We start from the raw sequence: 27,750 nt of genomic DNA on the forward strand, positions 1-27,750 counted from the left end.
AAAGATTAAAAATTAATTATCTAAGTGTGAATCTCAAGAAGCTGAAAAACAAAGGAAATTAAATCCTCAAAAACAAAAAGAAATAATAAAGATAAGAGACATCAATGACAGACATCATCAAAATGGGAGAAAATAGGGAAAATTAAGCCAAATTTGCATCTTTTTTTGCAAAAACCAATAATACTGACAAATCTTTAGCCAAGTTGATCAAGAAAATAAAAGATGATGACACAAATAACCAATATCCAAAATGAAAAAGGGAACATCCTTACTATTCATCAGACAATAGACAGTTAATAAGATTTCAGGAACAACTTTATGCAGACAAATTTGAAAATTTAGATGAAATTGATACATTCTTTGAGAAACAATTTAAAAGAAATAATATAAGGAAGAACTTAAATATGAATAGTTCCATGTCTATTAAAGAAATCAAGCTACTAATTAAAATCACTGAGGAAGAACACTTCAGACAAATTCCTACACTGGCTTCTGATCAGTTTCTCTGTTGAACAGTGTCCTCCTTTCTAGAGAGTGTTCAGTAACTATTTGTGGAATGAATGGAATGGACCATAATAGAACAGAACCACAGTATTCAGAGACACGTTGTTATTTGATGCTGTGAATATTCTATAATTTCTGGCCCAAATATCACCTATCAGAAACTATTAACTTCTGGGAAATTCCTAAATTTCATTCAGTTTAGTTTTATGCTAATGACATCAGTAGTAGTTTAGGGACATGATTAGACAACTACTGATTGGTTTGATTAGAGAGAGGAAATGCTAGTCCTTGAACTCAGGACTGATTATATAATGTCGTGCACCCAGATAGCAGGGTACCTGGTGGCTCAGTCGGTGGCTCAGTCGGCTCAGGTCATGGTCACAGTTTCTAAGTTCGACCCCACATCAGGCTCTGTGTTGACAGCTCGGAGCCTGGAGCCTGCTTCAGAAGCTGTGTCTCCCTCCCTCTCTGCCCCTCCTCTGCTCTCTCTCTCTCTCTCTCTGTCTCTGTCTCTCAAATATAAATATTAAAATTTTTTTAAAAATTAAAAAAAAAAAAAGAATCTCAAGATAGCAAAAGCAGAGCATTAAACCCAGAATAGAACTCTGGTAAGGGCAGGTTTGGTGCAACTGCACAGGTCACATGCCCATTAAGTTGGCCCTTCTTGTACCATCCAAAGGCAAAGAGGAGTTTATGAATTCCAACACTGAACCACTGGAGGCTCCACAGCAAAAACTACTTTTTTACATCAACCCAGGAACCTATCTCACTGATCTCAATACAGACTGATATATTCAGAAAAAAATATTCTGTATTCAAACTTATCTTCTGGACCAAGGAAACTACCTCTACCTTACTAGTTGCCAAGAATGTGTGGACCCTCCTAGACTGTATGTGCAGAAAGTCAGAGCTTCTATTGAGCATCATACAAACTAGAGAAAACAACAGTAGCCATACACTCTTCTTGGTACCAGCTCTGTGGATTCCTCAACAACAGAAAAAGGACTCTAAGGGGGTAGAAATGTGAGACTGTACCCTTGACCAATATATAGTTACCATGCAAAAGATTTGAAGCGGTATACACAAAGAAATATACAGTAAGGGCTCCCCATTCACCTTTCCTAACAACTTCAAGTTAGACATGCATGCCTTCTCCATGCTTTAAAGTAACTGGTCTCACTGTCAGTCCAGGAGCAGGGTCATTTGGTCTAATATTATCCCATCTTCCTTGTGACAATGAGCGTGACATAATCTTTATCAGTATGAAATAAGGGGGAAGTGTCAAGCCAATAAAAGGATATTATATTTGTAAACATATATGAATCCATCATAGGATCACCTAAATGTATTAAAAAATATTAACAGAACTAATATACATACTTTGTGGTATATACAAAGAAATATACAGCAAGGGCTCTAAGAATCTCTTGAGGGATGTTTATAAGTAATGCAATGTATAAAATTTATTTGAACATTTACTATCCTTGAAATTAGGAGGGGAGCACATTTGGAAAACACACTGGCGTTTGAAATAAGATCCTTCAATTTGCATAATAGAACCCAGGATTTGAGATGGATGTTGGACTTGAACTGACCAAAGGTCTGGAGGTGGGAAGTTATACTAGTTCCATGCATGGCACCACCTGTAATATGACTATTTTCCAGTGCAACTCAAGCCAGACGTTCAAGTTGGCAGCTGGAACTTAGTGCACCAAATGGCTTTTTAAGTGGATACAGCAGGTACCTCCTTGCACCTAGGACTAAATATTCTGTTTGAATTATACTATCTTCATGTGTAGGAGAAGGCTCAAGCTGGGAAGAGGCATTATTGTGAACCCCAGAGAAAAAAGGTGTAGTCCCCATTTAATGCAATATTATGTATGGTACAGGCTTCCAGTTACAGAGTGAATAAGTGATATGAATAAAAGATACAGCAATAGGGAATATAGTTAATGATAATGTAGTAGTGTTGCATGGTGACAGATGGTAGCAACATTTGTGGTGAGCACCGCATAAAGTATAGAGATGATGAATCACTATGTTGTATACCTGAAACTAATGTAACATTATGTGTCAACTATACTCAAAAACATTTTTAATATTATGTACAATAGAATAAACTGATTTCTGTAACCATCTCAAAATCTCAGTGAATTAAGTTTATGTCTACCTGTGTCATAGTTCAATGAAGTGTTTGCTGGAAGGGTATGACATACTATATTCCCAGAGATGGTCGTGACAATGTCACCAGTACCATATTATCTTTGGCAAAGTGGCTTTGCCATTGCCACAACAAGAAGTAGTTTATTTCCCCATTGAATCGAGGCAGGGCTAGTGGCTCCTTTAATCAATAAAATATGCTGAAAATGATGCTGTGCCCCTCCAGGTAAAGTCCTTAACTTGTCGGCTGCTTCCATTTCCTGCCTCTTAGAATGTACACTTCCAATATGGTTCCTTTTGGAACTCAGGCACAAGGCCAAGAGGTTCTTGAGCCACAGAGTGGCCACATATAGGCACTCCAGTTGTCTGCCCCAGGGGGATAACCAGCAGATAGCCAGCCTCAGCTGTCAGTGTGAGTGTACCTTCTGGTCATCCGTGTCAGTTGACCATCAGATGACCATGGTCTCAGCCAACAATTGCCTATAATTGCATGAGAGATCTCAAGTGGGAACCACCAGGTAAGCCCATTTGTTATGGCAGAATCATAACAAATAATCATACACTGTTGTTTAAGCCAATATCCTTTGAGGCAGTTTACTATGCAGCAGTAGCTAACCAAAACAATGATTTTCTATGTAGTAATTCAGGAACCTGAGATTCTTCTCAAACTCTGCTATTTTGATAAACGGCAACCAAAGTCTACATAGAAATGAAAATGAGAATGACAGATTATACACAGACTTTCATGGTAAGGACTAGAAGAAAATATATCACATCTGCCTATACTTCACAGATTAAAACTCAGTCACAGACACATTATCCCAACCTGTCTTCAGAGACAGGTCTTCCTATGTGCCTAGAAGACAAAAATAAATTGTTGGTAAAGCCATAACATTTTTTTCTACCATAATACTCTTTCAAAAGACTTATCTCCCCAGTTAGAAACATCTGGCAAAAAGTACCTGACTGAATCCCCTTTATCCCACTTGCTGGCTAGATATAACTCTCTTATTACTGGCTCTTTCCTGAAAGTTCAATGTTTTCTAGTGCTGGAGACTGTAATATTGGCCTGTGACGTTGTATCAGCCTTTATATCTCAGAATTCTGTTGTTTAGAAATGTACTAAGTCACAACAAAATAAAAATAAATCAGCAACAAAAACTCAACTCAGATTAGCTTAAGTAATAATGGGAATTTATTGGCTTGGGTACCTGAAAAGTCCAAGATAAAGCCTCACACATAGATTAGTCAGGGTTCCAGCTCTAATTATCCATTTCTCTATGAATCCCTGTGCTTTGGTCCCATCGCTGCTTTCATTTTCAGGATGACTCGTGGCCAGTAGAACCAAAGCTACATGCTTCTTCATTTATATTCAAAGGCAAAAAATAATAATAATTGCTTCCCGCAACCATTGGGGAAAAAAATCCCTCACACTAGAACTTCATCTAGTTGGGCTTCCTCCGATCAATCAGATTTATTAGAAATGCTCGGGTGCCACCCTGACATCCATTCCCCATTCACCTTTCCTAACACAACTTCAAGTTAGACGTGCATGCCTTCTCCATGCTTTAAAGTAACTGGTCTCACTGTCAGTCCAGGAGCAGGGTCATTTGGTCTAATATTATCCCATCTTCCTTGAGAGAATGAGCGTGACATAATCTTTATCAGTATGAAATAAGGGGAAGTGTCAAGCCAATAAAAGGATATTATATTTGTAAACATTTATTAACCTATCATAGGATCACCTAAATGTATCGAAAAATATTAACAGAACTAAAGGGAGAAATAGGCAGCAATATGATAACAGTAGGAAACTTTAATACCCTACTTTTGTCAATGGATAGTTCATCCACACAAAAATCAATAAGGAAACATTGGCCTGAACTGGCACATTAGACCAGATGAACTTACAGATGTGTACAGAATATTTCATCCCAAAACAACAGAATACACATACTTTTTGAGCATACATGGAACATTCTTTAGGAAAGATTATATGTTAGACCACAAAGCAAGTATTAATAAACTTAAGAAGACTGAAATCATATCAAGCATCTTTTCCAACCACAATGGTATGAAACTAGAAACCAATTAGATGAAGAAAACTGCAAAACTCACAAATATGTGGGCATTGAACAGTATGCTAGTGAACAACCAAGGGGTTAAAGAAGAAATCAAATTAGAAATTGAAAACTACCTTGAGATAAATAAAAATGGAAATGAAACATACCAAAACTTATGGGATGCTGCAAAAGTAGTCCAAAGAGGGAAGTTCATTGCAATAAATGCCTATATTAAGAAACAAGAAAGTTCTCGGGGCTCCTGGGTGGCTCAGTGGGTTAGGCATCCAACTTCGGCTCAGGTCATGATCTCGCATCATGAGTTCGAGCCCCGCGTCAGACTCTGTGCTGACAGCTCAGAGCCTGGAGCCTGCTTCAGATTCTGTGTCTCCCTCTCTCTCTCTGCCCCTCCCCCACTAGCACTCTGTCTCTGTCTCTCAAAAATGAATAAACGTTAAAAAAAATTAAAAAAAAAAAACAAGAAAATTCTCAAATAACCTAACTTTACACTTCAAGGAACTAAAATAGGAAAAACAAAGCCTGAAGTTAGTAGAAAGAAGGAATTAACAAAGATTAGGTCAAAAATAAATGAAACAGTAGGAATGCAGGCTGGTGCAACCACTCTGGAAAACAGTAAGGAGGTTCCTCAAAAAACTAAAAATAGAACTACCCTATGACCCAGCAATTGCACTACTAGGCATTTATCCATGGGATACAGGTGTGCTGTTTCAAAGGGGCACATGCACCCCCGTGTTTATAGCAGCACTATCAACAATAGCCAAAATATGGAAAGAGCCCAAATGTCCATCGATGGATGAATGGATAAAGAAGATGTGGTATATATATACAGTGGAGTATTACCTGGCAATCAAAAAGAATGAAATCTTGCCATTTACAACTACATGGATGGAACTAGAAGGTATTATGCTAAGTGAAATTAGTCAGAGAAAGACAAAAATCATATGACTTCATGCACATGAGGACTTTAAGAGACAAAAAAGATGAACCTAAGGGAAGAGAAACAAAAATAATATAAAAACAGGGAGGGGGACAAAACAGAAGAGACTCACAAATATGGAGAACAAAATGAGGATTACTGGAGAGGTTGTGGGAGGGGGGATGGGCTACCTGGGTAAGGGGCACTAAAGAATCTACTCCTGAAATCACTGTTCCACTATATGTTAACTAATTTGAATGTAAATTTTAAAAAAATAAAAAATAAAATAAAATGATTAAGCAAAAAATAAAAATAAATGAAACAGGGACTAAATGACAAAAAAACAAATAAAATAATAACAATGAAACTAAGAGCTAGTTTTTGAAACAAAAAACAAAACTGACCAATCTTTAGCTAGACTCACCAAGAAAAAAAAGACAGGACTCAAATAAATAATAAGACGGAAAAAAAAAAGATGGTATAAATGATTCCACAATAATACAAAGGATAAAAGAAACTATGAACAAATACACACCAACAAATTGGACAATGTAGAAGAAATGGATACAGTCCCAGAAACATACAATCTACCAAAAATGAATCATGAAGAAATAAAAAATATGAACAGAATAATTACTACTAAGGAGATTGGAGGTTTTTAATTACTGATTCAAAAAAACAAAAGTCAAGAATCAGATGGCTTCACTGGTGAATTCTACCAAACATTTAAAGTTAACCATAGCAGAAAGCATTTGACAAAATACAGCATCCTTTCTTGATAAAAACCCTCAAGAGGGTAAGGATAGAAGGAACAAACCTCAACATCATAAAGGCCATATATCAAAGACCCAGAGCTAATATCATCCTCAACGGGGAAAAACTGAGAGCTTTCCCCCTGAGATCAGGAACACGACAGGAATGTCCACTCTCACCACTGTTGTTCAACATCATACTGGAAGTCCTATCCTCAGCAGTTAGACAACAAAAAGAAATAAAAGGCATACAAATTGGCAAGGAAGAAGGTAAACTTCCATTCCTCACAGACAACATGATACTCTATGTGGAAAACCTGAAAGACTTCACCAAGAAACTGCTATTACAGATACATAAATGTAGCAAAGTTTCAGGATATAAAGTCAACATACAGAAATTGGTTGCATTGCTATACACCAACAATGAAGCAGCAGAAAGAGAAATCAAGGAATTGATCCCACTTACAATTACACCAAAAAGCATAAGATACTAGGAATAAACCTAACCAAAGAGGTAAAAGATCTGTGTGCTGAAAACTATAGAAAGCTTATGAAAGAAATTGAAGAAGATACAAAGAAGTGGAAAACCATTCTATGCTCATGGGCTAGAATAACAAATATTGTTAAAATGTCTATACTACCCAATGCGATTTGCACATCCAATACAATCCCTATCAAAATAACATCAGCATTCTTCACAGAGCAGAACAAATATTCTAAAATGTGTATGGAACCAGAAAAGACACCAAATTGCCAAAGTAATGTTGAAAAAGAAAACCAAAGCTGGAGGCATCACAATTCTGGACTTCAAGCTGTATTACAAAACTGTTATCATCAAGACAGTATGGTACTAGCACAAAAACAGACACTAATAAATCAGTGGAACAGAATAGAGAACCCAGAAATAGGCCAACAAATGTATGGCCAACTAATCTTTGACAAAGCAGGAAAGAATATCCAGTGGAAAAAAGACAGTGTCTTCAGCAAATTATGCAGGGAAAATTGGACAGCAACATGCAGAAGAATGAAACTAGAGCACTTTCTTACACTGTACACAAAAATAAATTCAAAATGTATGAAAGACGAAATGTAAAACAGGAAACCATCAAAATCCTACAGGAGGAAACAGGCAGCAACTTCTCTGACCTTGGTGCAACAACTTCGTACTAGACATGTTTCCAGAGGCAAGGGAGACAAAAGAAAAAATGAACTATTGGGACCTCATCAAGATGAAAAGCTTCTACACAGTGAGGAAAACAATCAATAAAACTAAAAGACAACTGATGGAATGGGACAAGAGATTTGCAAATGACATATGGGATAAAGGGTTAGTAGACAAAATCTGTAAAGAACTTAACCAAACTCAACACCCAAAAAACAAACAATCCAGTGAAGAAGTGGATAGATGACATAAATAGATACTTTTCCAAAGAAGACATCTAGATGGAAAACAGACACATGTAAAGATGCTCATCACTAATCTTCAGGGAAATACAAATAAAAACCACAATGAGATACCACCTCACACCTGTCAAAATGGCTAAAATTAACAACTCAGGAAACAACAGATGTTGGCAAGCATGTGGAGAAATAGGAACACTTTTGCACTGTTGATGGGAATGCAAATTGGTGCTGCCACTCTGGAAAGCAGTATGGAGGTTCCTCAAAAAATTAAAAGTAAAACTACCGTAAAATTCAGCACTACTAGGAATTTATCCAAAGGATACAAAAATGCTGATTTGAAAAGGCACATGCACCCCAATGTTTATTGTAGTGCTATCAACAATAGCCAAACTATGGAAAGAGGCTAAATGTCCATCAACTGATGAATGGCTAAAGATGTGGTGTGTGTGTGTATATATATATATATATATATATATATATATATATATATATATATATACAATGGAATATTATTACTCAGCAATAAAAAAAATGAAATCTTGCCATTTGCAACAACATGGATGACTCTAGAGTTTATTATGCAAAACGAGGTAAGTCAGTCAGAGAAAGAAAAATACCATATGATTTCACTGATATGTGGAATTTAAGAAATACAACAGATTAACATAGGGAAGGGAAAGAAAAACAAAATAAGATAGAAACAGAGAAGAAAGCAAACCATAAAAGACTCTTAGATACAGAGAACAAACCAAGGGTTGCTGGAGGGGTGGGCTAAATGGGTGATGCACATTAAGGAGGGCGCTTATTGGGAAGAGCAATGGGTGTTATAAGCAAGTGATGAATCACTAAATTCTACTCCTGAAACCAATACTGCACCATATGTTAACTAGCTTGAATTTAAATAAAAAAAACAATGAAGGAAGGAAAGAAGGAGGGAAGGAAGGAAGGAAGGAAGGAAGGAAAGTTAATACCAATGCTTCTCAAAATATTTCAAAAAATAGAAGAGGAGGGAAACACTTCCAAACTCCCTTTATGAGACCAACATTGGCCTGATGCTGAAACTGGACAAATACACCACAAGAAAACAAAATTGTAGGCCAATATTCCTGATGAACATAGATGCAAAAATACTCATTAAAATATTAGCAAACCAAATGAAATATTCTCCAGGATAGATCATGTTAGGCCACAAAATATGTCTCCGTAAATTTAAGACGATAGAAATCATATCAAGCATTTTATCCTATTACAACAGTATGAAACTAGAAATCAATCACAAAAAAAAAAAACTGGAAAAAAACACAATCACATGGAGGATAAACATCATGCTAATAAACAACCAATGAGTTGAATGTAAAAATCAGAGGACATCAAAAAATACCTTGAGACAAATGAAAATGGAAATACAATGTTCCAAAATTTATGGCATGCAGCAAAATCAGTTCTAAGAGGGAAGTTTATAGCAATACAGGTCTATCTCATGAAATAAGGAAAGTCTCAAGTAAACTATCTAACCTTACATGAAAGGCAATAGAAAAAGAAGAACAAAATAAAACAAAACAAAAAATCAGTAGAAGGAAGGACTAAATAAAGATCAGAGCAGAAATAAATGAAATACAGAGGGAAAAAAAAGTACAAAAGATTAATGAAACTAAGAGTTGGTTCTTTGAAAAGTTAAACAAAATCGATAAATCTTTGCCAGACTCATCAAAAAAAGCAAGAGGTCCCAAGTAAATAAAATCAGAACTGAAAGAGAAGTAGAACCAGCACCACAGAAATGAAAAGGATTATAAGAGACTATTAACAATTATACACCAACAAATTGGACAATGAACATTGGACAATGGATAAATTCCTAGAAACATGCAGTCTTCCAAAATTGAATCAGGAAGCAGTAGAAAATCCGAACAGACCAATTAGTAGTAATGAAATTGAATCTGTAATCAAAATACTCACAACCAACAAAAGTCCAAGACCAGACAGCTTCACAGGTGAATTCCACCAAACATTTAAAGAATTAATACCTATCCCTCTTAAACAGTTCCAAAAAACTGAAGGGGAAGAAATGCTTCCAAACTCATTCCACAAGGCCAGCATTACCCTGAAACCAAAACCAGACAAAGGCACTACAAAAAGAGAGTATTACAGGCTAATATTCCTGAAGAACATAGATGGAAAAATCCCCAACAAAATATTAGCAAAACTAATTCAACAATACATTAAAAGAATCATACACCATGATCAAGTGGGATTTATTCCAAGGATGAAAGAATGGTCCAGTAACCAATCAATCAACCACTAATCAGTCAACCTGATACTCCATGTTAAGAAAATGAAGGCTCATCATATCATCACCTCAACAGATGCAGATAAAAGTATCTGACAAAATTCCACATCTATTCATGATAAAAATTCTTACATAGTGGATATAATGGGAACAACCCCACATAATAAAGGCCATAGATAACAAACCCACAATTAACATCATATTCAATAATAAAAAGCTGAAAGCTTTTCTTCCAAAATCAGATATAAGACAAGGATGCCACTCTTGCCACCTTTATTCAATAGACTATTCAAAATCCTAGCTATAGGGATCAGACAAGAAAAAGAAATAAAAACCATCCAAATTGGCAAGGAAGAAATAAAACTGTCACTATGTGCAGATGACATGATACCATATATAAAGCCCCAAAGACTTGGGGCGCCTGGGTGGCTCAGTCGGTTGAGCGTCCGACTTCGGCTCAGGTCACGATCTCGCGGTCCGTGAGTTCGAGCCCACGTCAGGCTCTGGGCTGATGGCTCAGAGCCTGGAGCCTGCTTCCGATTCTGTGTGTGTGTCTCTCTCTGCCCCTCCCCCGTTCATGCTCTGTCTCTCTCTGTCTCAAAAATAAATAAATGTTAAAAAAATTTTTAAAAAATAAAAAATAAAGCCCCAAGGACTCTACCAAAAAGCTATTAGAATGAATACATGAATTCAGTAAAGTTGCAGAATACAAATTAATATACAGAAATTGGTTGTGTTTCTGTACACTAAAAAAATGAACTATCAGAAAGAGATATTAACAAAACAATTCTATTTATAATTTCTCAAAAAGAATAAGATACCTAGAAATAAATTTACCCAAGGAAGTGAAAAATAAAAATACAACTATTCCCTGAAAAATATAAGGCAATGATGAAAGATATTGAAGAAGACACAAATAAATTGAAAGATACACCATGCTCGTGAACTGGAAGAATTAATGTTAAATGTCCACACTACTCAAAGCAATCTACAGATTCAATGCAATCCCTACCAAAATTCCAATGACCTTTTTCACAGAAATAGAGCAATAATCCTAACATTTGTAAGGAACCAAGAAAGATCCCAAATAGCAAAATAAATCTTGACAAAGAAGAATAAAGCTGGACATATCATGCTCCATGATTTTAAACTGTACACAGTGCTATAGTGATCAAAATAGTATGGCACTGGCACAAAAACAGGCACACAGATCGATAGAACATAATAGCCCAAAAATAAACCCACACATACACGGTCAATTATCCTATGACTAAGAAGACAAGAAAATGGAGAGAAGCAGTCTCTTTAATAAATGGTTCTGGAAAAACTGGACACCTACATGCACAAGAATGAATTTGGACCACTTTCTTACACTGTACACAAAAATAAACCCAAAATGGATTGAAGACCTAAATGTAAGACCTGAGATTATAAAACTCCTAAAAGAAACATAGGCAGTAAAGTCTTTGACATTGGTCTTAGCTATATTTTTTCTGGATCTGTCTCCCCAGAAAAGGGCAACAAAAACAAAAATAAACAAGTGGGCCTACATCAAACTAAAAAGCTTTGCACAGTGAAGGAAATCATCAACAAAATGAAAGGCAATGTACTGAACAGGAGAAGATATCGGCAAATGATATTTGTGATAAGGGGTTCATACCCAAAATATATAAAGAACTCATTCAACTCAATGCCAATGAACAATTTAAAAATGAAAAAAAAAAACAATTTAAAAATGGACACAGACTGAATAGACTTTTTTTTCCCAAAGAAGACATACAGATGGCAAACAGGCATATTAAAAGATATTCAACATTACTCATCATCAGGGAAATTCAAATGCAAAACACAATGAGATAACACCTCAGACCTATTAGAACGGCTTTATTAAAAGACAAGAGGGGCACACAGGTGGCTCAATTGATTAAGTGTCTGACTCTTGGTTTTGGCTTAGGTCATGATTTCATGGCTTTGTGGTTTCGAGCCCTACCTCGGGCTCTGCACTGGCAGTGTGGAGCCTGCTTGGGATTCTCTCTCTTTCCCTCTCTCTTCCCATTCCCTACTTGTGCTGTTTCTCTCTCAAAATAAACAAACAAACAAACTTAAAAGAAAAAGGACAAGAGATAACAAATGTTGACAAAGATGTGGAGAAAAGAGAATTCTTGTGCACTGCTAATGGGAATGTAAATTGATGCAGCCCCTATAGAAAATAGTATGGATATTCCTTAAAAAATTAAAAATAGAACTATTATATGACCCAGCAAGTCCAATTCTAAGAATTTATCCAAAGGAAGCAAAAATACTAACTCAAAAGATAGCTACACTCCCCTTTTTGTTGAGCATTACTTAGCAATAGTCAAAACATGAAAACATCTTAAGTGTCCATTGTTGGATGAGTGAATAAAGAATATGAGGGAGGAGCTAAGATGGTGGGACAGCATGGAAGTTTTTTGTTTTGTCTCACGTCCATGAAATACAGCCAGACCAACACTAAACCATCCTACACACCTAGAAAGCTGATTGGAGGATTAGCACAACAATCCGCACAACCTGAACCACAGAATTCAGCAGGTATGTGGCGTGGAGAGGTGAACTTGGGGAGAGAGAAGCTGGGGGTGGGCAGGGAACAACCTTTGCAGGCAGTGAGAGGACGGAGATGGGGGCAGGGGAGATTATGGGAAAAGCACCCCTCCCCAAAAGAAGCTGGAGAGAAAGTGGAAAACTGGAAACAGCCGCAGGGACTAACTAAAAAGGGAGAAAAGAGAAAGGAGAGGGTTTAAATTCCATTAATACTGTAAACAAGGGGAGCGCAAAGTCTGCAACTCCGCAGCTCGATACCTGGAGATGCTCTGGTGGGAAGGGCGAACCCCCAGGGACAGAGTGGGGTCCAGGAGGTTCTCCCGGGCCACACGGGGAAAAGCGGTTCCACTGCTGGAAGGACATTTGGTAGAAACTGTTGAGGCCACCTGGTCCCAACAGACCCCAGAGAACAGCCACATTCGCTGGTGCTGGAACAAGTACATTAAGGGTGAAGCCTGGTGCCAGATGTGTGTTATGATTTTCCACAATCCCTGAAATGCTTTTTCTGGGGCAGGCTGGCACCTGGCCGCAGTCTCGGGGCACCGGCAGCAGCACGGTCTCATGAACTTTCCTGGGTGCAGCTGGCATTCAGCCATTGCTCCATTGCTCAGTGAGACCCTCTGTAGAGGAGCAGAACAGGTCAAAACCACAGTCCCTCAGAAGTTAGGGACCAGGGAAAACAGCCGCATCTGAGACAAAATGCGGGAGAGAGGTACTACCTGGGGCTTAGTCCCGGACAGTGAAAAAGCGGGGAGTGGACAAAGCTGAAGACAGAGGATGGGTGTTTGATTGCTGATCAGAGAGAACAAAGTTCCCATACTAGAGACTGGGTAGCTGGGTGACGCCATTTTCACCGCTCCCCCGCATGCGCATACGCACCTATGAGCCCCGCAACAATCCACCCCGGTAGGCTAGCAGCACCATCTAGTGGAGAATGGAGCCATTACACTGAGCCCTGCCCAAATGGCCCAACCTCGCTCTTCAAGAACACAAGTCTCACCGCCTAGTTTATGAACTATGAAGTGCTATATAGTCTGACTTCTAAGGAAAAATGAAGTAATTTCAGTCCTATTTCAATCTGTTAGCAGGTCCATCTATTCCATTTTATTTCTTTTTTTTTCTCTTTTATACTATTCTTTTTCTTGACTACAGAAAGAGAAAAAATTCATTTTTATTTTCAATTTTTATTAAAAATATTTTTCTTTAATTTTTTTACTCTATTTTTACTTTTGTGTAAATTTTTTCAAACTCTATCTTCCATCATTCTATCTTAGTCTACTTCAATGTATTCACCTTTTCAAATTTTCAAACAATTTGCTTTTCTTTTTTCTTCTCATTTTCGTTTCTTTTCTTTTTATAGAATGCAGAAAGTGAAAAACTTCACTTTTACTTTCAATTTCTATTAAAAATATTCTTCTTTAATTTTTTTTACTATACATTTTCTTTGCTTTTATGTAAATTTTTTCAAATTCTATTTTACTTCCATCATTTTATTTAGTCTACTACAGTGTATTCACTTTCTCAAATTTTCAAACAATTTCGGATTTTTTCTCTTTTTTTCATTTCTTTTTCTTGAATACAGAAAGAGAAAAAAATTCATTTTTATTTTTAATTTTTATTAAAAATATTTTTCATTAATTTTTTTGCTACTATATTCTTTACTTTTGTGTAAATTTTTTCAGATTCTATTTTACTCCCATCATCTCATTTTAGTCTACTTCAGTGTATTCATTTTTCCAAATTCTCAAACAATTTCCTCCCCCCTCCCTTTTTTCTCTAATCTGTCAAACCACTTTCAACACCCAGACCAAAAAACACCTAGGATCTAGCATCATTTATTAGATTTTGTGTGTGTGTTTGCGTGTGTGTAAGTTTTTAATTTTAATATTTTTTTAATTTTAATTTTTCTACCTCATTAATTCCCTTTCTCCCTTCAAAATGATGAAATGAAGGAATTCACCCCAAAAGAAAGAGCATGAAGAAATGAAAGCCAGGGATTTAACCAACACAGACACAAGCAAGATGTCTGAATGAGAATTTAGAATCATGATAAGAAGAATACTAGCTGGAGTTGAAAATAAATTAGAATCCCTTTATGCAGAGATAAAAGAAGTAAAAAATAGAATGAAATTAAAAATGCTATAACTAAGCTGCAATCTCTAATGGATGCCACGGCGGCAAGGATGGATGAGGCAGAACAGAGAATTAGCAATATAGAGGACAAACTTATAGAGAATAATGAGGCAGAAAAAAAGAGGGAGATTAAGGCAAAAGAGCACGATTTAAGAATTAGAGAAATCAGTGACTCATTAAAAAGGAACAAGATCAGAATCATAGGGGTCCCAGAAGAGGAAGAGAGAGAAATAGGGATAAAAGGGTTAGGTGAGCAAATCATAGTGGAAAATGTTCCTAACCTGGGGAAAGATGCAGACATCAAAATCCAGGAAGCACAGGGGACCTCCATTAGATTCAACAAAAACTGACCATCAACAAGGAATATCATAGTAAAATTCATAAAATACCCAGGCAAGGAGAGAATCATGAAAGCAGCAAGGGAAAAAAAGTCCCGAACCTACAAGGGAAGACAGATCAGATTTGCAGCAGACCTATCCACAGAAACTTGGCAGGCCAGAAAGGAATGGCAGGATATATTCAGTGTGCTGAATCAGAAAAATATGCAGCTAAGAATTCTTTATCCAGCAAGGCTGTCATTCAAAATATAAGGAGAGATAAAAAGTTTCCCAGACAAACAAAAATTAAAGGAGTTTGTGACCACTAAACCAGCCCTGCAAGAAATTTTAAGGGGGACTCTCTGAGGGGAGAAAAGATAAAAAAATACACACACACACACACACACACACACACACACACACACACACACATATACACATATAAATACCAAAGGAAACAAAGATTAGAAAGGACCAGAGAACACCACCAGAAACTCCAACTCTACAAGCATCATAATGGCAATAAATTAATATCTGTCAGTACTCACTCTAAATGCCAATGGACTCAATGCTCCAATCAAAAGATATAGGGTAACAGAATGGATAAAACAAGATCCATCTATTTGCTGTTTACAAGAGACCCACTTTAGACCTAAAGACACTTTCATATTGAAAATAAGGGGATGGAGAACCATCTATCATGCTAATGGTCAACAAAAGAAAGAGTAGTCATACTTACATCAGACAATCTAGACTTTATTTTTTTTTTATTTTTTAATGTTTATTTAGTTTTGAGACAGAGAGAGACAGAGCATGAACGGGGGAGGGTCAGAGAGAGAGGGAGACAGAGAATTCGAAGCAGGCTCCAGGTTCTGAGCTGTGAGCACATAGCCCAACGTGGGGCTTGAACTCACGGACTTTGAGATCATGACCTGAGCTGAAGTCAGACACTTAACTGACTGAGCCACTAAGGCACCCCCTAAACTTTAAAATAAAGACTATATCAAGAGAGGCAGAAGGGCATTATATCATAATCAAGGGGTCTATCCACCAAAAAGACCTAACAATTGTAAACATTCATGCGCCAAATGTGAAAGCGCCCAAATATATAAATCAATTCATCACAAAACATAAAGAAACTCATCGATAGTAATACCATAATAGTAGGAGACTTAAACACCCCACTCACAGCAATGGACAGGTCATCTAATCAAAAAATCAATAAGGAAACAATGGCTTTGAATGACACACTGGACCTGATGGACTTAACAGATATATTCAGAACATTTCATCCTAAAGCAGCAGAATATACATTCTTCTCCAGTGCACATGGAACGTTCTCCAAAATAGATCATATACTGGGACACAAATCAGCCCTAAGTAAGTACAAAAAGATCAAGATCATACCGTGCATATTTTCAGACCACAACACTATGAAACTCGAAATCAACCACAAGAAAAAATTTGGAAAGGTAACAAATACTTGGATACTGAAGAACATCCTACTAAAGAATGAATGGGCTAACCAAGAAGTTAAAGAGCAAATTAAACAGCATATAGAGGTCAATGAAAATGGTAACACCACAACCCAAAATCTCTGGGACACAGCAAAGGCAGTCATAAGAGGAAAGTATATAGCAATCCAGGCCTTCCTAAAGAAGGAAGAAAGATCTCAGATACACAACCTAACCTTACGCCTTAAGGAGCTGGAAAAAGAAGAGCAAATAAAACTCATAACCAGCAGAAGACAAGAAATAATAAAGATTAGAGCCAAAATTAATGCTATCAAAACCAAAAAAAAAAAAAAAAAAACAAAAACAGAACAGATCAATGAAACCAGAAGCTGGTTCTTTTAAAGAATTAACAAAATTGATAAACCATTAGCCAGTTGGATCAAAAAGAAAAAGGAAAGGACCCAAATAAATAAAATCAAGAATGAAAGGGGAGAGATCACAACCAACCCAGCTGAAATAAAGACAATAATAAGAGAATATTATGAGCAATTATATGCCAATAAAATGTGCAATCTGGAATAAAAGGACAAATTCTTAGAAACATATACACTACCAAAACTGAAATAGGAAGAAATAGAAAATTTGAATAGACCCATAACCAGTAAGAAATTGAATTAGTAATCAAAAATCTTCCAAAAAACAAGAGTCCAAGGCCAGATGGCTTTCCAGGGGATTCTACCAAACATTTGAGGAAGAGTTAACACCTATTCTCTTGAAGCTCTTCCAAAAAATAGAAATGGAAGGAAAACTTCCAAACTCTTTCTATGAAGCCAGCATTACCTTGATTCCAAAACCAGGCAGAGACCCCACTAAAAAGGAGAACTATAGACCAATTTCCCTGATGAACATGGAGGCAAAAATCCTCAACAAGATATTAGCCAACCGGATCGAACAATACATTAAAAAATTATTCATCACGACCAAGCGGGATTTATACCTGGGATGCAGGGCTGGTTCAATATCCACAAAACAATTAATGTGATTCATCACATCAATAAAATAAAGGACAAGAACCATATGATCCTCTCAATAGATGCAGAGAAAACGTTTGACAAAATACAGCACCCTTTCTTGATAAAAATCCTCAAGAAAGTAGGGATAGAAGGAGCATACCTCGAGATCATAAAAGCCATATAGAAATGACCCAATGCTAATATCATCCTCAATGGGGAAAAACTGAGAGCTTTCCCCATAAGTTAGGGAACAAGACAGGCATGTCCACTCTCGCCACTATTATTCAACATAGTATTGGAAGTCTTAGCCTCTGCAATCAGACAACACAAAAAAAAATAAAAGGCATCCAAATCAGCCAGGAAGAGGTCAAACTTTCACTCTTCACAGATGACATGATACTCTATATGGAAAACCCAAAAGATTCCACCAAAAAACTGCTAGAATTCAGGAATTCAACAAAGTTGCAGGATATAAAATCAATGCACAGAAATAACTTGCATTCCTATACACCAACCATGAAGTGACAGAAAGACAAATCAAGGAATCGATCCCATTTACAGTTGCACAAAAACCATAAAATACCTAGGAATAAATCTAACCAAAGAAGTAAAAAATCTATACACTGAAAACTATAAAATCTTATGAAAGAAACTGAGGAAGACACAAAAAAATGGAAAGATGTTCTATGCTCCTGGATATGAAGAACAAATATTGTTAAAGTGTCAAAAGTACCCAAGCAATCTACATATCCAATGCAATCCCTATCAAAATAACAGCAGCATTCTTTACAGAGCTAGAAAAAACTATCCTAAAATTTGTATGGAACCAGAAAAGACCCCAAATAACCAAAGTAATCTTGAAAAAGAAAACCAAAGCTGCAGGCATCCCAACCCCAGACTTCAAGCTGTATTACAAAGCTGTAATCAGCAAGACAGTATGGAACTGGCACAAGAACAGACCCTCAGATCAATGGAACAGAATCCAGAAATGGACCCGCAAACATATGGCCAACTCATCTTTGACAAAGCAGGAAAGAATATCCAATGGAATAGAGACAGTCTCTTCAGCAAGTGGTGCTGGGAACACTGGACAGCGACATGCAGAAGAATGAACCTGGACCACTTTCTTACACCACACACTAAAATAAACTCAAAATGGATGAAAGACTTCAATGTAAGACAGGAAGCCATCAAAATCCTCAAGGAGAAAGCAGGCAAAAACCTCTTTGATCTTGCCTGCAGCAACTTCTTACTCAACACATCTCTGGAGACAAGGGCAAAAATGAACTACTGGGACCTCATCAAAATAAAAAGCTGCTGCACAGCAAAGGAAACAATCAGCAAAACTAAAAGGCAACTGACAGAATGGGAGATGATATTTGCAAAGGACATATCAGATAAAGGGTTAGTATCCAAAATCTATCAAGAACTTATCAAACTCAACACCCAAAAAACAATCCAGTGAAGAAATGGACACTTCTCCAAAGAAGACATCCAGATGGCCAACCGACACATGAAAAAATGCTTAACATCACTCATCATCAGGGAAATACAAATCAAAACCACAAGGAGATACCACCTGACACCTGTCAGAATGGCTAACATTAACAACTCAGGCAAGAGCAGATGTTGGCGAGGATGTGGAGAAAGAGGATCTCTTTTGCGTTGTTGGTGGGAAGGCAAGCTGGTGGAGCCACTCTGGAAAACAGTATGAGGTTCCTCAAAAAACTAAAAATAGAAATACCCTACGTCCCAGCAATTACACTACTAGGCATTTATCCACGGGATACAGGGGTGCTGTTTCGAAGGGATGCATGCACCCCCATGTGTATAGCAGCACTATCTACAATAGCCAAAGTGCCCAAATGTCCATCGATGGATGAATGGATAAAGAAGATGTGGTATATATATATATATATATATATATATATATATATATATATACACACATACACACACACACACACACACACACACACACACAATGGAGTATTACTCAGCAATCAAAAAGAATGAAATCTTGCCATTTGCAACTATGTAGATGGAACTGGAGGGTATTATGCTAAGTGAAATTAGTCAGTTAGAGAAAGACAAAAATCATATGACTTCACTCATAAGAGGACTTTAAGAGACAAAACAGATGAACATAAGGGAAGGGAAACAAAAATAATATAAAAACAGGGAGGAGGACAAAACAGAAGAGACTCATAAATATGGAGAACAAACTGAGGGTTACGGGAGAGGTTTGGGAGGGGGGATGGGCTAAATGGGTAAGGGACACTAAGGAATCTACTCCTGAAATCATTGTTTGACTATATTCTAACTAATTTGGATGTAAATTTAAAAAAATAAAAAATAAAACAAGTTTAAAAAACTGCTGTAAAAATAAAATCTATTTTAAAAAAAGAATATGGGATATATATACAATGAAATACTATTCAGCCATAAAAAAGAAGGAAATCCTGACATTTGCAACAATAAGGATAGACTTTGGGGCATTATGCTAAGTGAAATAACTCAGAGAAAGACAAATAACTGTATGAGATCACCTGTGTGTGAAATTAAAAGGAATTTGTTTTTTTTTTTTTTTTAACAAACTCATATATACAGAGAACAGATTGATGGTTGCCATAGGTGGGGGCTGGGAGGATGGACAAAATGGGTGAAGGTGGCCAAAAGGTACAAACTTTTGATTATAAAATAAATAAGCCTAGAGATATAATGTATGGCGTAATGATTATAGCTAATAATATTATGTATTTGAAAGTTGCTAAGAGAGTACATCTTAAAAGTTCTCATCATAAGAAAAAAAATGTAGCTATATTTGGTGATAGAAGTTAACCAGACTTATTGTGGTAACTACTTCATGATATACATGTATTGAATCATTATGTTGTATACCTGAAACTAATATAATGTTATATGTCAATAAAAATGATTTTAGAATCAGTTGTATTTCTATAACAAGGAACAAACAGCAATTGAAACTTAAAACCACCTATTCTATAGCATCAAAATATATGAAGTATATTTAGACATAAATACAACAAAAGGTATGTAGATCTGTACATTAAAACTACAAAATATTTCCAACAGAAAATAAAGAAGACCTAAATAAGTAGAAACAAATACAGTAAAACCTTGGTTTGTGAGCATAATTTGTTCCATAAATAGGCTTGTAATCCAACGTACTTGTATATCAAAGTGAATTTCCCCATAAGAAATAATGGAAACTCAGATGATTCATTCAACAACCCAAAAATATTCATATAAAAATCATTATAGTACTGTAATATAATACCAAATAATACAGAAAATACAAAATATAAAGAAAAATAAATTAACCTGCACTTACTGTTGAAAACCTGTGTGACTGGTGTGAGGGAGATGAGCAAGAAGAGGGTCATTGTGCAGGACGACTTTCACTCTCACTAACAGAATCACTGCTACCTATTGGATCAATGGAATCGTTTTCTTTTCGTGCAACTTTAACAAGGAACCTATCCAATGCCACTTGCTTTTGCCTCCTTTTGAGGATTTCATGGAAATGTGACATTACATTGTTGTTAAACAGAGTCATCACTCTCACTGCTACAACCTTATTCAGCTGGGGCTTTTCTACAAAATTCTTCACTGTTTCCCACGTTTTACACATCTTCCTAATCTCATATGAAGTGAGAGATTACTCTACCTTTTTCTCCTCCCCTTCTGCAGATGAGATCTCCTCCATAACCTCTTGCTGTTGCTGGTGATGCAGATCCATCAGTACATCGGTAGACAGCTCCTGGCCATGTTCCTCCACCAGCTCCTGAATGTCCTCCTTATTCACCTCTAGTCCCCTGGTCTTCCCCAAGGACACAATTTCATTGACAACTGGTGGCTCCTGTTGGTGGGCAAGCCCCTCTAAGTCATGTCCAAGAACACAATCAGAGCACAGTTTTCTCCAAGCAGATTTGGGGGTTCTCTTGGTGACCCCCTCCCAGGCTTTATCAATGATCTTGAGGCAGTTCACGATTCAGAAATGAATTTTCCAAAACTCTTGGAGGGTAAGGTTTGTTACTTCGGTCATCTCAAGGTTCACTGAAATAGTGCTTTGGTATAAAGTTTTTTAAAGTTTGAAATCATGGGCTGGAGGATTGGAGTGGTGTTGGGAGAAACAAACTTGACCTTAATGAACTCGAATTCCTTCAGTAAGTTGTCTTCAAAGCCTGGAGGATGAGCAGTGGCATTATCCATAACCAGCAAGGCTTTGAGTGGCAGATTCTTTCCTAAAAGGTATTTCTTCACTGAAGGACCAAAGACCTTGTTGATCCACTCAGTGAACAAGATATGAGTGACTCCAGCCTTGCTGTTGGACCTCCACATAACATTGGCTCCTCTGCACCCTGCCTTTCTTGAAGGCTCGTGGATTCTCGGAATGATACTCATGAGCAGGGGCTTGACTTTGAAGTCCCTGCTTGCATTAGCACAAAACAAGAAGGTGAGACGGTCTTTCATGGGCTTGTGACCAGACATTAGATTTTCTTCTTCTGTAAGGTAAGTCCTCTTTGGCATCTTTTTCCAAAAAAGCCCCATCTCATTGCAGTTAAAAAAAAAATCGGTCCAGCAGGTAACATTTGGAAAACATGAGCTTCTGGAACTCAGTAGCAAATGCCTCAGCTGCCTTAGTGGTTGAACTCACAGTGTCTCCATGCCTCACAACACTATGAATGCCACTTCTCCTCTTAAAGTTATCAAACCATCCCCTGCTGGCCTTGAAGCCTTCTTATTTTCTGTTGACGTACCTGGCAGTTCACTGACACGGTTGGTGTACAAGGCCTTTGCCTTCTCACAGATAAAGTTCTCAGTCACAGTATCACCTTCTGGTTGCTTCTCGTTTACCCAAACTGGAAGCAACTTTTCTACATCTTCCAGAACACGTAGCCATTACTTTGATATTCTTTTGACTCCTTTTGCTGCATCTAGCCCTTATTTCTTCTTTTTTTCTTTAATATTGTGCAAATGGTCAATGTAGACTTCTTATAAAATCTTGCTATTTTGGCCACTCGGATAACCTCATTTGTACTTCTTGATGATTTCCTTCTTAATTTCCACCATAACCATCTCCTTCTTCTTACTGCCTCTCAACTTTTTTCTGCATGGGGACCATTGTATACATTTGCATGGATGTTGATTACAGTACAGTATTAATAAACTCTTGTCATATACTGTATTTAATGTAACTGCCAATAAGGCAGCAGAGGAAAGGGTCTATATCTGCAGGCAGCCTGACCTAGAATGAAGCAAAGCATTCCTAAGCTTACTCTTGTATGGAAAGACAAAGGAATGTCCATAGGTGCTTTGAAGTGACAAAACATACACTAGTGCCAGTTGTGGGCACCTTCCAAAGTTCTGAAAAAACACTGATTTCTGCCAAACACCATGGCCTGAGACTGAGCATCTGAGCATGGGAGACAATCACCCACAATCTGGCAGAGAGAGAGAGAGAGAGAGAGAGAGAGAGAGAGAAAGAGAGAGAAGAACCAATGGCTCAGTGGTGATCATGTGACATTCGGCCTCACATACTACTCGTATTGCAAGACACTGCTCATTTATCAAGTTAAAATTTATTAGAAATGTTTTCTCATCTTGCAGAACACTCACAGAACAAGTTACCCACAATCCAAGGTTTTACTGTACTCTGTTAAAGAGTTATAATACTCAGCCCTTGGCTGGCTCCGTTGGTAGAGGATGAGACTCTCAATCTCAAGGTTGTGAGTTGGGCATAGAGCTCATATTAAAAAAAGAAAGAAAAAAAATAGTTAAAATACTCGATATTGTTCAGATGTCAATTGTCTCCAAACTGGTCTGTACATTTAATACAATTTGCAGCAAAATTCCAGAAGGTGTTTTTGTTTAAACTGACAAGATGATTCTAAAATCCCTATAGAAGTACAAGGATCTAGAAGAGCCAAAACAACTTCAAAAAAGAATACATCTATATGAGCAACCAGACAAGTGTGTCCAGTCTCACCACTGTTAATCATTTACCTGTGCTCCAGGCTGAGCCTGATGTAGGGCTCAATCTCATCATGACCGTGAAATCAGGACCTGAGCTGAAATCTAGAGTCGGACACTTAACCGATTGAGCCACCCAGGTGCCCCAAGTTCTTTGCACATTTTAATGGATTTTTTCCTATTGAGTTGTATGACTTTTTTTTTTGCATTTTTTAAATAATTTATTTTATTTACATCCAAGTTCATTAGCATGTAGTGCAATAATGATTTCAGGAGTAGATTCCTTGATGCCCCTTACCCATTTAGCCCATTCTCCCTCCCACAACTCCTCCAGCAGCCCTCTGTTTGTTCTCTATATTTAAGAGTCTCTATGTTTTTCCCCCTCCATGTTTTTATATGATTTGTGCTTCCTGCCCCTTATGTTCATCTGTTTTGTATCTTAAATTCTTCATATGAGTGAAGTCATATATTTGTCTTTCTCTGACTAATTTCACTTAGTATAATACCCTCCAGTTCCATCCACATAGTTGCAAATGGCAAGATTTCATTCTTTTTGATTGCTGAGTAGTAATATTCCATTATATATAGATACTGCTTCCTCTTTATCCATTCATCTGTCAACAGACATTTGGGCTTTTTCTATACTTTGGCTATTGTTGGTATCACTAATCTAAACATTGGGGTACATGTACCCCTTCAAAACAGCACACCTGTATCCCTTGGATAAATACCTAGTAGTGCAATTGCTGGGTCATAGGGTATTTCTATTTTTAATTTTTTCAGGAACCTCCATACTGTTTTCCAGAGGGGCTGCACCAGTTTGCATTCTCACCAGCAGTGCAAAAGAGATCCTCTTTCTCTGTATCCTCACCAACATCTGTTGTTGCCTGAGTTGTTAATGTTAGCCATTCTGACAGATGTCAGGTGGTATCTCCTTGTGGTTTTGGTTTCCCTGATGATGAGTGATGCTGAGCATCTTTCCATGTGTCAATTGGCCATCTGGATGTCTTCTTTGGAGAAGTGTCTATTCATGTCTTTTGCCCATTTCTTCACTGGATTATTTGTTTTTTGGGTGTTGAGTTTGATAAGTTCTTGATAGATTTTGGATACTAACCCTTATCCTATATGTCATTTGTAAATATATTCTCCCATTATGTGGGTTGCCTTTTAGTTTTGTTGATTGTTTCCTTCGCTGTGCAGAAGCTTTTTATTTTGATGAGATCCCAGTAGTTCATTCTTGCTTTTGTTTCCCTTGCCTCCAGAGACGTGTTGAGTGAGAAGTTGCCATGGCTGAGAATAAAGAGATTTTTCCTTGCTTTCTCCTCCAGAATTTTGATGGCTTCCTGTCTTACATTGAGGTCTTTCATCCATTTTGAGTTTATTTTTGTGTGTGGTGTAAGAAAGTGGTCCAGGTTCATTCTTCTGCATGTTGCTGTCCAGTGTTCCCAGCACCACTTGCTGAAAAGACTGTCTCTATTCCATTGGATATTCTTTCCTGCTTTGTCAAAGATTAGTTAGCCATATGTTTCTGGGTCAATATCTGGGTTCTCTATTCTGTTTCATTGATCTGAGTGTCTGTTCTTGTGCCAGTTCCATACTGTCTTGCTGATTACAGTTTTGTAATACAGCTTGAAGTCTGGGATTGGGATGCTTGCAGCTTTGGTTTTCTTTTTCAAAATTACTTTGGTTATTTGCAGTCTTTTCTGGTTCCATACAAATTTTAGGATAGTTTGTTTTAGCTCTGTAAAGAATGCTGCTGTTATTTTGATAGGGATTGCATTGAATATGTAGATTGCTTGGGTAGTATTGACATTTTAACAATATTTGTTCTTCATATCCAGGAGCATAGAACATCTTTCCATTTTTTTGTGCCTTCTTCAATTTCTTTCATAAGCTTTTATAGTTTTCAGTGAATAGATTTTTCACCTCTTTGGTTAGATTATTCATAGGTATTTTACAGTTTTGGGTTCTTTATATATTTTGGATATTAACCCCTTATCATATATATCGTTCGCAAATAATTTTTCCTATTCCATACATTGTCTTTTCACTTTGTAGATGGTTTCTTTCTCTGTGTAGAAGCTTTGCAGTTTAATGTAGTCCCATTTGTTTACTTTTTATTTTGTTGCTTGTGTCTTTGACATGATTTCCAAAAAATCATTGTATATCAGAGTTTTTTTGGTTCCACATATTTTAGGAGTCTTTTTTTCTATTACTGTAAAAAAAAAACAAACTATTGGAATCTTGATAGAGTTGGAATTGAATCTATAGATGGCTTTTGATAGTAATTAACGTTTTTTTTTCATTTTCATGAAGTATTCTTTTATTTATTTATTTTTTTTACTTTTTTTTATTTTTTAAAATTTACATCCAAATTAGTTAGCATATAGTGCAACAATGATTTCAGGAGCAGATTCCTTAGTGCCCCTCACCCATTTAGCCCATCCTCCCTCCCATAACCCCTCCTGTAACCCTCAGTTTGTTCTCCATATTTATGAGTCTCTTCTGTTTTGTCCTCCTCCCTGTTTTTATATTATTTTTGTTTCCCTTCCCTTATGTTCATCTGTTTTGTCTCTCAAAGTCCTCATATGAGTGAAGTCAGATGATTTTTGTCTTTCTCTGACTAATTTCACTTAGCATAATACCCTCCAGTTCCATCCACATAGCTGCAAATGGCAAGATTTCATTCTTTTTGATTGCCAAGTAATACTCCATTGTATATATATATATATATATATATATATATATATATATATATATATACACCACATCTTCTTTATCCATTCATCCATCGATGGACATTTGGGCACTTTGGCTATTGTTGATAGTGCTGCTATACACATGGGGGTGCATGCATCCCTTTGAAACAGCACCCCTGTATCCCGTGGATAAATGCCTAGTAGTGCAACTGCTGGGTTGTAGGGTATTTCTATTTTTAGTTTTTTGAGGAACCTCCATACTGTTTTCCAGAGTGGCTCCACCAGCTTGCCTCCCCACCAACAACGCAAAAGAGATCCTCTTTCTCCACATCCTCACCAACATCTGCTGTTGCCTGAATTGTTAATGTTAGCCATTCTGACAGGTGTCAGGTGGTATCTCCTTGTGGTTTTGATTTGTATTTCCCTGATGAGGAGGGATGTTGAGCATTTTTTTCATGTGTCAGTTGGCCATCTGGATGTCTTCTTTGGAAATGTGTCTATTCATGTCTTTTACCCATTTCTTCACTGGATTATTTGGTTTTTGGGTGTTGAGTTTGATAAGCTCTTGATAGATTTTGGATACTAACCCTTTATCTGATATGTCCTTTGCAAATATCATCTCCCATTCTGTCAGTTGCCTTTTAGTTTTGCTGATTGTTTCCTTCTCTGTGCAGAAGTTTTTATTTTGATGAGGTCCCAGTAGTTCATTTTTGCTTTTGTTTCCCTTGCCTCCAGAGATGTGTTGAGTAAGAAGTTGCTGCAGGCAAGATCAAAGAGGTTTTTGCCTGCCTTCTTCTCGAGGATTTTGATGGCTTCCTGTCTTACATTGAGGTCTTTCATCCATTTTGATTTTATTTTTGTGTGTGGTGTAAGAAAGTGGTCCAGGTTCATTCTTCTGCATGTTGCTGTCCAGTGTTCCCAGCACCACTTGCTGAAGAGACTGTCTCTATTCCATTGGATATTCTTTCCTGCTTTGTCAAAGATGAGTTGGCCATACGTTTCTGGGTAAATATCTGGGTTCTCTATTCTGTTTCATTGATCTGAGTGTCTGTTCTTGTGCCAAGAACGTTTTAACAATATTAATTCTTCCAATCTATGAATACAGAATACCTTTTTATTTATTTAGGTCTTCCTTGACTTCTTTCATCAGTGTTTTGCAGTTTTCAGAGTAGAAACTTCTTTGGTTAAATTTGTCCCTTGTTATTTTATTCTTTTTGAAGCAATTGTAAATAATACTGTTTTAATTTTCTGATATATTATTAGTGTATAGAAATGCAACAGATTTTGTATATATAGATTTTGTATCTTGAAACTTTATTGAATTTGTTGATTAGTATTAACAGTATTTTGGTTGAGTCTTTAGGATTTTCTACCTATAAAATCATGACATCTGCAAATAGAAACAACTTTCCCTCCCTCTTTCCAATTCTGATCGCTTTTCTTTTTCTTTCCT

The sequence above is a fragment of the Panthera tigris genome, chromosome B3 (assembly GCF_018350195.1).
Source record: "Panthera tigris isolate Pti1 chromosome B3, P.tigris_Pti1_mat1.1, whole genome shotgun sequence".
Classification (NCBI taxonomy): domain Eukaryota; kingdom Metazoa; phylum Chordata; class Mammalia; order Carnivora; family Felidae; genus Panthera; species Panthera tigris.